This window comes from Bubalus bubalis, chromosome 12, assembly GCF_019923935.1.
Source record: "Bubalus bubalis isolate 160015118507 breed Murrah chromosome 12, NDDB_SH_1, whole genome shotgun sequence".
Classification (NCBI taxonomy): Eukaryota; Metazoa; Chordata; class Mammalia; order Artiodactyla; family Bovidae; genus Bubalus; species Bubalus bubalis.
Genome location: NC_059168.1, coordinates 23,879,527 through 23,892,737, shown reverse-complemented (window position 1 = coordinate 23,892,737; position 13,211 = coordinate 23,879,527). Strand labels below are relative to the sequence as shown.

At 39.1% G+C, this 13,211-nt stretch overlaps 1 long non-coding RNA gene across 1 annotated transcript; it reads left to right on the top strand.

Annotated features, from left to right (window-relative positions):
* The first annotated feature begins 2,036 nt into the window (after positions 1-2,036).
* Positions 2,037-5,900, top strand: LOC123328444. Its single transcript, XR_006543267.2, has 2 exons — positions 2,037-2,567; positions 3,225-5,900. It is a non-coding gene; the product is annotated as an uncharacterized LOC123328444 (long non-coding RNA).
* Positions 5,901-13,211: the final 7,311 nt, after the last annotated feature.

The window sequence follows — 13,211 nt, the reverse complement described above, 5'->3', positions numbered from 1 at the left end:
CAGGGAGCAGTGTGTCATATGGATGGGGGTAGGGGGAGGGTGGTGGGCTCTGGGAAACCTTCATAGAGACATCTGCTCCACAGACCTGGGTGCAGGGCTCTGGACTTCCTGCTCAGGGCTAAGTTTCCATCCTTGTGAAATTTACAATCTGGAGGGAAAGAAGATTGTTCAGTAATTACAGATTATAATTCATATTATGAAGGAAAAGAGCAGGGTAGGATGAGAGAGAATCACAGAGCCATGATTCAGTCTGGGGAGATGGGAAAGGGTTTCAAGAGGATGAGGCCCTGGAGCTGAGCAGGGGAGAAGGAGTGGGTGTGAGGCCCACTAAGGACAGGAGTCCAGGAGTCTCGAAGCAGGAGCTGGTGCTCACATGAGGCAGGAAAGGCTTGAGGTTGGAGTAGCTGCAGATGGTTAGTGTGGCTGGAGTGCAGTGACCAAGGGGGACAACGTGAGGGGTCAGATCAGGCAGGGCCTCACAGGCCATGGTCGGGGGACAGATTTCACTCAACTGATGGGAACACAATCACTGAAGTGAGTTATGGCACTCACTTCATTATGGAAGTGAGTGCCATAATGGGATTACTGTGTACAAGCAAGGCTGGTTGCATTTTGAAGAATGAATTAGACAGGGACAAACAGGAAAGTGGAGGGAACAGTTGGGCGGAGGTTTGAGTCTGTTAGTAGTTTGTAGGATACTATGGCTACAGTGTGGCTCCTCAAGGGGATTTCAACAAGCAGAGGTGGTTGGACTGGAAGGGAACAGAATGTCCAAAATCAGGGAGCAGGAGGAAGCAGGGTGTGGTAGGGAAGTGGCTCTGCAAGGAGCAGAGGGAGGGTGGTGGTGAGAGTGCTGGGCACTGCAGTGCCCCCAACTCTGCCAAGAAGATAGAATTGGGAGATGAAGGTACTAAGCATTTAAAGCAGATCTTTAACAGATCAGCTTTGCTTTGCAGAAAGAGCTCTCCTGGGGTGCTCCAAGGAGACTCAGTGGGAGGGGAGATTGGAGCTTGGTGGTTATTGAAATCGCCCAGGGACAGGAGAGATGGTGTTTTCCCAGTAGTTGTCAACAGTGATAACTATCATTTATCAAATGCCTTATGACATGCAAGCCATTGTACCAAGTACCTGACATCTGTCATTTCTAATCTTTGTCACTGAAATTCCCCACCACACGTCCTCAAAGGGGAGCACAGGGGAGGAGAATGCTCTGATCAGACACCCCCTCCTCGCAGCCATGGAGCCTCTCAGCACTGTAGCATTCTGTTTCTATAAGGAAATCACTGTTCTTTGATGAAGCAACTCTTCTAAAGGCAATAGAGCTGAATGCATTGAAGAAGTGAGATTTGAACCCTAATCTCTGTGATTCCAAAGACCATGTTCTTTCCATTGTATCAAACAGTTCCTTATATCTCTAGCAAAACCTGTGGTGATGTAATTATTTATATGAATGTTTTCCTTTCTCTACTAGAATTTGCACTTTTTGAGAACAGGCATGCATGCTAAGTCGCTTTAGTCATGTTCAACTCTTTGTGACCCATGGACTGTAGCCCGCCAGGCTCCTCTATTCGTGGGATTCTCCTGGCAAGAATACTGGAGTGGGTTGCCATGCCCTTCTCCAGCAGATCTTCCCGACTCAGGAATCTAACCTGTGTCTGTTATGTCTCTGGCACTGGGAGGCGGCTTCTTTACCACTAGCGCTGCCTGGGAAGCCCTTGTTGAGAACATAGACTGTGTATTATTCATTCCTGCATCCCCAGTGCCAAGCATGGGAAGTGGCACAGAGTAGGTATATTTTGACCAGAAGAACCTATATAGATGTGGTGAATATACACAATGGAATATTACTCAGCCATAAACAAGAATGGAAAATCCCCATTTGCAGCAACATGGATGAACCAAGGGAATATTGTACTTGGTGAAGTAAGTCAGACAGACAAAGATAAATACTATACCACTTATATGTGGAATCTAAAAAATAATATAAATGACTCTACGGACAAAACAGAAACAGACTCACAGACACAGAAAACAAACTTATGATTACCAAAGGGGAGAAGGAGGCAGGGGGTAAATTAGGAGTAGGGGACTAGCAGAGACAAGCTACTTACACAGAATAGATAAGCAACAAGGATTCACTGTATAGTGCAAGGAACGATATTCAATATCCTGTACTAGCCTATAATGGAAAAAAATCTGAAAAAGATAGCTGAATCACTTTTCTATAAACCCAAAACTAACATGATATTGTAAATCAACTCCACTTCAATTTAAAAACCTCTATTGCATAGAGGGTAGTTCTCCTATTAAGAATCTGAAGTCCTCTTTCATTGCCCACTTGAGTGCCTTGTCTGTTGCTGTGAGAAACAGCACAAGTGAAGAGCAGCTGGCCCATGTTTCCATCATGGCTGCAGGGAATACAACCAGAGGAGAAAACCCCATGTTCTGTGCCGACTTTCCTCCAAACCTGCTCACACTGATGCCAGCTTCCCCAAGTCCACAGGCCTTTAGTTTGAGGTCCTTCACTGTGAAAGCATCGGCAGGGCTGACAAGTGGAAAATGGCATGGTAAGTTTATTGCGAGGTTGTGGGTTATAGGCATCTTATGGGATTTGAGAGTTCACATTACTGCAGAGATGCAGGTTTGCTGAAAGAAGAGATGGTAATTGTGCAGCCAATTAAAATTCACACTGCGTAACACCAACATTTTCTCCCAGTGCTAGCTGACAGTAGGTTTTAATTATGCAGTAATAAAAAACTCCCAGAAAAACAGCAGTAAATTACAATTTATTTCTGTGAATGATCTTAGTCCAATAGCTAAAATCTACAAATTATATAAAGCAAATATTTCAAATTAAATCACAGAATGTTTGTAGAGCTCTGTTTGTGCATAAGGCATCAGCATATTTTTAATTGCCACCTTGCTGTAATGGTTAGAGAGCATGATCATTGAGTAGGGGATGGGGGACAAAATGGAATTGGCACATAGGGGAGGGGCTGGGGTGAGAAACCAGAAGCTCTGGGACAATAAAAAGGAATTTAAGGGGATTCCCTGGTGGTCCAGTAGTTAAGACTTAACCTTACAATGCAGGGGTATGGGTGGGATCCCTGGTTGGGAAGCTAAGATCCCACATGCCTTGGGGTCAAAAAACATAAAACAGAAGCAATATTGTAACAAATTCAATAAGGACTTTAATAATGGTCAACATTTTTTTTTTTTTTAAGGAATTTGCATGTCAGGGCCAGTGGAGGTCTTCCTTGGCTCCTTGCAGCGTCTGGGATCAGGCAAGAGTAAGAGCTCTGCACTGCTGGCCGGGCATGGAGACGAGGGATCAGCTGTGCCCAAGGCCGGGACCACAGTTTGTTCACTTGCTCAGAGCATAACTTGTTGGTGTTGGGGGCTCCAGGCTGCAAGCAGGACATGGCTGTCTCAAGCATCTTATTTCCTTGTCCTCTTAGCAGTTCAAAACCCCTCTTTGAAGAGTCATGGTGGAGCCTGAAGCTTATAGACTTTTGGGATCCTTCAGAAAGAAAACAGTACAAAAATATCTTTTCTTTTGCAGAGTTTATAAAAGTATATTACCTTGCCAGGACTTAAGTTTAATTGATGTCACATAAATCCATTTTTATCTGTGACCCTTGGGTTCTATACTCTTGCAAGGTGTGGAGTGTCTTGAAGATGTTTATGAACTTCATATAGCCAAGAAAACCCATGGCAGGCAAGGAATGCAGCACCTCTGGCCTGTCACTCACTCAGCTGTACACGTGGGCCAGGATGTATCTAAACCAGCAGCCGTTTCTTGAGTGTTTCCTTTGTGCCAGGTGCTGTGAGCAAGGCCAGTGCTTTGATGCTTCATACTCTAGCGTAGCCATCATACTCTAGCATAATATTTCATTTTATCCCTTCCCCAAATAATGTGAGCATTAACTAGCCACTTTAAAAAATTTTTTATTTTATTTTGGAGCATAGTTGATTAACAATGTTGTGTTAGTTTCAGGCGTATGACAAAGTGATTCAGCTGTACATATACATGTATCTGTTCTTTTTCAAATTCTTTCCCCATTCAGGTTATTCCAGAATATTGAGAAGCATTGCCTGTGCTATACAGTGGCTTGTTTAACCAGCTACTTTGAATGACAGAAACTGGGGTGGAAGGAACACTTTTTTAAGGGCCTATGTATGAGTTTGCTGTTGCAGACTTTGCATTAGCAGGGGGTTGCGGGGGGTGCTTGCATTTTTTCCTGACAAGATCTTGGTACCCTGTGACAATGCCCACGGTGGCACTAGAAGGGCCTTGGCTTTTTGGGATATCCTGGCACGTGCCCTGCCCCCTCTCCCCCACCCCTGCCTCCAACAACCAGTATCAGTGGCTGAAAACGACCATGATTACGTAGATCCTAGTCCTTAACCAGGACAATTCATAGGAGTCATCTGAGGCCCTTGATAAAAAGGGCTGATTTCTGGAGCTTTCCTGACTTCCTACAACAGACATTACAGAGACAGAGCCTGTGAATTTGTACTTTTAGCAAGTACTTTAGGTGTTTCTTAACACCAAGCAAGTTTGGTATCACTGAACCAAAGAACGTGTGAAACACTTTCTAAGGTAATAAGGGAATGTGAGTTTTCACTGGGTAAATTAATTGCATAGGTAGGAAAAGAGGGAGTGCCATAATATTCCTAATGATGGGTGATAAGAAGTAAAAAACAGAGATAATGTAATCATGCATTTATTGCTTGCCAGGTACTACACTAAGCATCTAATGACTAAATCATTTAATGCTCCCCACAGATCTTTGAGGTGGAGCCTTTTTAACCTCCTTTTTACAGAGGGAACACATGGTAACTTGCCCAAGTCATGTAGAGGATGAACTCCAGAGCTGAACCTTGGCAGCAGGATACTGGAGCCCATATGCTTTCTGCTATTTTATACAGACTGAAATATTGTCTAATCCCGGAGAAGCTACACCGCTCAATACGGAGGTTAGGAGAAGAGCCTAGAACACTCTGCCAGCTGCAATGGAACCCCTTAAAGACACTCAGGTTCAATATCCAGGGTCCTGAGGCTGCTGTGGTGTGGAAGGCAGTGAAGTGGGATATCATCAGGGTGAATGTGGGTCTTGTGTGCGAGACACTGTGGGCCTCCCTGAGCAGTTTTCTGCACTCATGTCCTTGATCATGTGAGAGGGGATGTGGCCCTGGGTGACAGAGGCACCCGGGGACAGTGACAGGAGTCGTGTTGTGTACAAATGCACCTACTGGGGAGGGTGGTTAACAGTGTGGCGTGGTATCTAAGAGCCTTTGTTCCCTGTGTGAGCATGTCCATTTTCTTTTTTAAAAATTGTATATGTTTATTTATTTTTAGCTATGCTAGTTCTTTGTTGCAGTTTGGGCTTTTTTCTGATTGTGGCGAGGAGGGGCTAGTCTCTGGGCTTCAGTAGTTGTGGCTCCCAGTCTCTAGAGAACAAATTCAATAGTTAAGGTGCTTAGATTTAGTCACTCTGCGGCATGCGGGATCTTTCCTGGAACAGAGATCAAACCCATGTCTCCTGCATTGGCAGGTGGATTCTTTACCACTGAACCACTCAAGAAGCCCGACTGTGTCCATTTTCTATTGATGCTGTAACAGATTACTATAAACTTGTAAGTCTAGAGTAACACCCACTTATTTTCTCAGTCATGTGGGTTGAAAGTTTAAGTAAAGTGTGGCCCTCTATTTAGAGCCTCACAAGACTAAAATCCAGAAGTTGGCTAGTTTGGGCTCTTATCTGGGAGTTAGGGGAAAGTTCCGCTTTCAAACTCATTCAGGTTGTTGGCTGAATTCAGTTTCTTGCTATTATAGAATTGAAATTCTTATTTGCTTAATAAGTAACTCCTTTCATCTTCAAATAAAAAGTGGCATATCAAGTTTTCTCACCCTTTGAAACTTTGATGACTTATCTGCTACCAGGCAGAGAAAGATTTCTACTTTCAAAGTCTTATTTGATTAGGTTAGGCTCACTGAATACTCCAGGATAATCTCTTTACTTTAAATGATCAGTAAGTGTCAGTTGCTCAGTCATGCCCGACTCTTTGCGACCCCATGGATTGCAGCCCACCAGACTCCTCTGTCCATGAGATTTTCCAGGCAAGAATACTGGAGTGGGTTGCCATTTCCTTCTCCAGGGGATCTTCCCAACCCAGGGATCGAACCCGGGTCTCCTGCACTACAGGCAGATTCTTTTACTGAATGAACTACAAGGGAAGCCCCAAATGATCAGTAGTCTATCTGATTAGTCAACTGATTAGTTACCTTAATTACATCTGCCATGTAATTATATAACAATGCAAATTACATAGTCAATATTTAGTGAGCAGAGGCCTTGGGGCCAAAATTCTGTCTGGCACAGTGACCTCAGGCAAGATCTCTTGGAGTTAGTGGCCTAAAAGAAATGCCAGTTTTCATAGATATGTGATATGTATAGAAACCAAGATATTTTGCTCTAACAGAAGGAGTTATATATTATTCTGAAATTCTGTGTTCCATTCCAAGACAGCATACATTTTCCAAATAATGACTTGAAAGCTAAGAATGAGCTAAAATAATTTCTTTTGGAAAATCTGCTAAAATAATACCAGAAGCAGCATGCATCATTTATCATGCCCATCCTCCACCTACCCTCCCACCTCCTCACTCACCAAGTTGATGTGAAAGTTTTCAAAAATCCTTTTCATTAAATTCGGGAGTATAAAGCTAATAGACTATTAACCAATGATAATGCCAGACTACACTTTAATATGTGCACCCCCACCAGAAAAAGCATACCTCTAAGCAACGCTATTTAAAGAGTATTTGAACCAGTGTCTAATTTGAAGAAAATGAATACCTTGAGAAATAACATGGATACCATATAATTTTTCAGTCAAAAACTGTCAAACAGAAGTTTCCATGTACTGCAATTTTTTTCATACTAATTCACTCTATTTGTCTTCCACCATGTCCTTTGCAGAAGTTCATTGAGTTTCACACTCTTCTGTAAGTTATTGGAAATGAATGTGGTCTTTTATTCTATGTACACTCCAAAGAACATGCTGGCATTGAACAATGACAGTAAAGATGGAAAAAATGAAAAACTAAATGTAGTTCCAGTTTCCAAGATTTAAATGCATCATATTTTAAGGTTGGCACCTTCATATACATGTTATTTCTTGGTAGTACAGAGAAAACAAACAAGAAGCTTAATTTTTCTGAGTACAAAGCAATGGGAAAAAAAAAAATCTATTTTTAATTAGCTTGGGCTGATATGAATGATGAGAGCAATGCAGACTCTGTGTTTTATTTGCATTGTTTTTACAGTTATACAGCGATAAGTGACCTTGACTTCAGTATAATGAATGAGCCCTTTAATCAACTTTTATATGGATGATCAATTTGAAAATTTTGCTTAGCAAGATAATCCAGAGCATGCTGTCCAGGATGCACGTGTCTGACAGCTTTGTGCAGCCCATTATGGGGCAAGGAGTAGTGTAGTGTTAGTTGCTCAGTCATGTCTGAATCTTTGCGACCCCATGGACTGCTGCCCACCTCTGTCCATGGGATTATCCAGGCAAGAATACTGGAGTGAGTTGCCATTTCCTTCTCCAGGGGATCTTCCCAACCCAGGGATCAAACCTGGGTCTCCTGCATTGCAGGCAGATTCTTTACCACCTGAGCCACACAGATTCGATGGGGCAAGTAGACAGAGGTGATATACCTATGTTCTACTGTCACTTCTGCAGCGTGATCCTACTTACACGAGTATTTTATTTTTATGAGAATTGAAGTTATTCATATTCCTATGAGTTCCTTTTAGAAACATTAGAAAATACAGATAAAGAAAAAAGAAGAAAAAATAATTCCATGTCACAGATAGCCTCTTTTCCTCATGGTGTGTGTGTGTGTGTGTGTGTGTATATGTATATATATATATATATACACACACATATACACAAACATATATCATCTAGCTACATACTTTCAGATTTTAAAAAATACACATGTAGATTAATTAAGCTATGTACTATGTTGTATATATACTCTGTGTCTTCAGATAGTAGTTGGTGTCTTGTGACAATGTTTACTGTGATTGCTGATTAGAGTCACCATTCTGAAAATTTAGTGTTGGCGAGTTTTTGGTTGTGATCATTTGAGCCCTGTGCTTCAGTGATCCATGTGCTCATCCAGCATTTCAGCATATTCCAAAAGGCTGAATGGATGAGTGGGTCAGAGGCTGAAACATAGTTAAGCTCTAATTACCAGTTCAAAACAGTGTTTTTGGATTTTCCCAGTCAGTGCTCCAGGGCTCCATCTCCTGCTACAATTTGATTCTGTAGGGCTTTCAAAAGTCACTTCACTTAATTCTGCAAATCCTCAGAGGATGATAAGCATCACAGATGGAAAAACAATCTGATATTTGTTGTCAAGAGACAACAAATTAGCCAGGGTTAGAGTCAACACCCCTTCATTCCAAGTCTATGGCATCTCCTGTTACTTCACTCCAGCTCTGCCTCAGGAAAGGGAATCTTGTACAAATATTTGCATGCTTTATGCAACCAAGAGAAGTTACTCTGAAGTAAATAAAACTTCAATGATCATATCCTAGCCTTTCCCCCAGAAAACGTTTACTTTTCAAAATATGTCCAAACATATTTTGAAAGCAAATCTTTAATCCTATACAACTTGAGCATAAAAATATTTCATAAAAATATTTAAACCTCTTTAAATATTTTTAAAGAGAATGAAACTATGAATTATAAACAAAAAGTAATTTCACATAAGAAATACAACAGTACTTAAACTGTTAAAACAGAGGAGTGTTGCCCTTCGAAGGGAGTTTCTATGAGAGGATTTGTTTTTGTTGTGGTGAAGCTGTTGTTTTCGCAACTATTTTGAAATTCATCCTAGCTTCAGAATCAGTTTATAAGGTATACTAGGAAAATACTCCTATTACCTGGTAGTATCACTACTGGTATTTGAGCAGACCCAAATGTATTATCCACCTTGAACATCTATTTCAGTTCTCTCCATGTAATGTTTGCATCTTAAAGACGAAATGAAGTAAGAATAACTCTTCCATCATCGTGATTTGTTATCCTAGAGGCTGGGATAGCCTCTGTTTAAAGCAATGTAGACCATGTGTAAAGACCATTCTGAAAGAGAAGTTCCATAAACGTTCTGAGCAAAGCCAACAGTGCCTGTGAGAACCATGAAGACACATTCTACACTGCCTACTTTGTAGGAGATAAAAAATGGGATGTTGAGTTCTGGCACATTGTTCAAACGATCAGTTTCTATTACTTTGTATGTTGATCTAGCATATATGCTTTCTGTATTATTTATAATAGCTGTCATTCTTTTACCTGACAAATTAACAGTGAGAATTTCTTTGCCACTAGAAAATATATGAGGAGTTAGTCTTTTGGAAAGATAGTAAGGGTTGAATAATCGAACAACAGGGTTGTATTGAAGCAATATAGTTTCTGCTGTACTGAGTTCAAGAATCAGCTTTTTCCTTGTAAACATTAAAAGTTTGTAAATGAGGTACATGTAGAGAGCCAAAAATCAATCTATATTTAATCCTTCCAGTCACTGTTAACAGACGTACAGTCCCAGGAAAGAAGGGAGAAACACAGAGATGTACAGAAATGTAGGGGCGACGTATAGAAATGCAAGCAGAGTGGCGGAATCGAGAAGTGTCTGCCTATGCCTTTACATTCTTCCCTTTTTGTATTTTGGCCAGGACAAGGCAAAATAGACTGGCTCAGAGGACCAAAGGCTGATGTTAGAAGTCTTTATGTGGGCACTAGCTCTTATTAAAAGATGGGCAGGTAGAAGGCTACGTGAATGGGGGCAATCTTTGTGCTACTTACAATATAAGGAAGATTGAGAGTCCCTGTGAAACTTGCACTTTCTACACTGATTAGTGAAGTCAGGAGTAAGGAATGTTTAAAGAACAAAAAGGACATGAATTTTTTTTAAACAAAAGAGGTCATTCATATATAAACATAATATTTGGTCTTACTACAATGCATAGTGATTATTTCAAGGAGATAACCCACAGTAGTCATATTTTTTGTTAAAAATGTCTTCATTATAATAACTGGAGGACTGAAGATGAACAAATACTCAAATAACTGCTGAAACCACTGAATATTTTACTGAAATGCAGCCTTTCCCTACCATTCTGAGGAGCAATAGACAAGGATTTGTAGAGTGATTTATTTCTTAGTGATCCTTTTCTTATGTAGCTTAGATCACAGTTCAACTTTTGTCCTTGAATAGAATATAATTTTCAAAATGAGGTTATTATATACATGTATGCAGATATATAGTATATGTAATAATGTTCTTTCTCACTTATTGGATAGCAACAAAGGCCTTTTCCCTCAAGGGGGACTATGTTAAGTTGCAAATACTTTTAATATATTAATCTGCATGAAATGTTACCATCTATTGACCAAAGGTATCATGCTTTAGAAGAATATAAAAAACAACAGAGCTTATTTTTTGCATATGACATTAGATCCTCAGTTTTATTTCTGATGGTGTTCGTAATGAAACAGAAAAAAAAAAAAAAAGTCATTTAGTTGCCCCTCTGTAAAGCACATCACTTGTGGTCTGGTCTTGAAGTGTTCTTAATTAGGCAGACAACCTTGTTAAAGGGAAATGGAAATAGCCAATAATTGTGCATGAGATCTAATGAAGGCAATACTGAGGGAACCAAGGAAGATATATTTCTGGACAAAAAAGAGCAGTTACTCCCTTTGTGTGACATTAATTTCTTAAAGGAATGAAAAAAATTAGATTTTGACGAGAACATAGAAGTTCAGTTTCAAATAATTTCAAATAGTTTCAAGAACACCTGAACTACTTGGCTTCGATTTTCTGCAAGCATGTCTTTAAGCTGGTTGAGTAAATACTGAGAATGACTGAGTGGGATATTTCAAATCAAAACTGGGTTTGAGAACTAAGGTTTAGGACAAGAGAATTAGAAAAGGATCTTAACTCCTACATAAAACAAGGCACCCCACTAACAACCAAGTGAATCAAACCAATGTAGTCAGTACCCTCAATGCTACAAACACAGACACATGCTGGATAAAAGCAAAATAACAATAAGATAATAATAATGAAATCTGGGCTTAAAAGGTGAATACCTAAGCAGAAAAATGGAGAGGGAACTCAAAGCCAGAGCAATAGAACAGAATATATGGACTTAGGCTACAGAGAGTTAGAGGGGAGCTCTTGCATAAAGCATGGAAGATTGGATGGCTACTGCATCCATAGAAAAGAGATGAGAAAACTAAGGAAATAGCATGGAAGTTTTCTGGATGCCTGGAGCTATAAGTAAGGTTAAAAACAAAAGTCAGTTACAAGAAATCAAATCCCCAAATTTAACTTATTTTACTATTACAATATTAGAACTACAAGCTGAGAAATTATTAACAAAACTGTTTTGAAGTCCTCAGAGAAGCAAATAGTAAACCACTAAATGTGGATTCTTCCATAAAACAGAGCCCTTAAGACATCTTAGAAAATACAACCCTCACTGAATATAAGTTCATAATTAAAATGGTAAATTATGTGAGAAAATTATGCATCAGGACAGAAAATTAGCTGGTGCAAGATAGAGGAGAATTAGTACTCCAAGCAGAGAAAATAGAACAATCCTTTTAAAAGATTCTATACATTAAGTATAATTAAAGGACTTTTGAGCTTAATGAAGGAATAGAAACTGTAATAAATATGAAGCGATGTATAGAAAAAGAACATGTAGATTTGAAAAAAATTCAAGTAGAACCTCTAAAAATAAAAAAAGTTATTAAAATTATAAACAATACATGCCTTTAATGACATATTAAGTACCAAAAGGAAATGACTGACCAAGTGGAGAGGGATCTGAGGAAGGTACTAGTGGGCTGAACCTAAAGATGAAAAGAAAGACAGACAGTAAGTACTGGCTAAGAATCATGCAAGAGAGAATGAGAAGGCCCAGCAGAAAGATGGGACACAGGCAATAATTTAAGATACAATGCCTGATTTTTTTTTTTTTGTAGAATTGAAGAAATATATTAATGCCCAAGTGGAAGAAGCACACAAGTTCTAAAGAATATGAAATAGATGTACATACAGACATCCTATGGTGAAAACTGCAGAACCATTTAAGGCATAGACAAAAATGTAAAAGCAGTCAGAGAGGAAAACTAATGTCCTGCTGACAGTTATCAACAGTAGACTACAAAAGAAAATAGAATAACAGGTAGAAAATTTTAAGGGAAAAATCACTGTTAACTTAGAATTCTAAACCCCAAGTTAAACTATAAGAATTAAGATAAAATATAGACATTTTCAGATGAAGAGGAGCAGGGCATTTATGACTTAAAGACTCTTACCCTAAGAACTACAGAAGAATGTACTTCAGGAGAGAGGAAATTGAACTCAGAAAGACTTGCAAGTGAAAAAGCAATGGAGAACTAATATTGCTGAGCGTGTTGATAAATCTGAATAAGCACTGACTATAAAAATAAAATTCACTTAAGTGACAGTTAAAGTGGAAGCAACATTTCCAAAGTAACATGGAGCATGAGGGAATGGTGCAAAGGAAGAGTGGAGTGTATATTGTTTAGGAGGATACATTAATTTCAGTCTCTAAGTTATGTTTTCATGTTCAAAATGTGAAAGTAAAAAGTAAAAAAAGTAGAAAGAAATCAAGTCAGCAAGCCAGTAGTGGGAGACAAAGGAATTAAGAAATTCTATCAGACAACGATAGGAAAGAAAGAAGAAAAAAATTGAAAACAAAATGAAGAGGTTAAATGGTTATATACATGAATTTTATAGAACTTTCAAAACACATATACATATTTTATAATCATATCAGGCATATTAAGGATTATAATCATATGAGATAGGTGATAAATGAGAGAGGGAAATGGGGAAAAAAACAAAAATTAAGAGTGTGAAACTAGTGATAATTTACTGAAAAATGTGATTAATTCAACTCTTTGTCCTGATTTAAATTATGGAGAAGGGAAAGTCAGATGAAAGAGATAAATTCAAGAATATGAATAATCATAGTAATTGTAAATAGATAAAATTTGTTGAAATACATCATTGAAAGGAAACATTTTTTCTCTTTATGAGATATAGCTAAAATCTGAAAGAAAGACCTGGAGGGATGGTATGGGGAGGGAGGTGG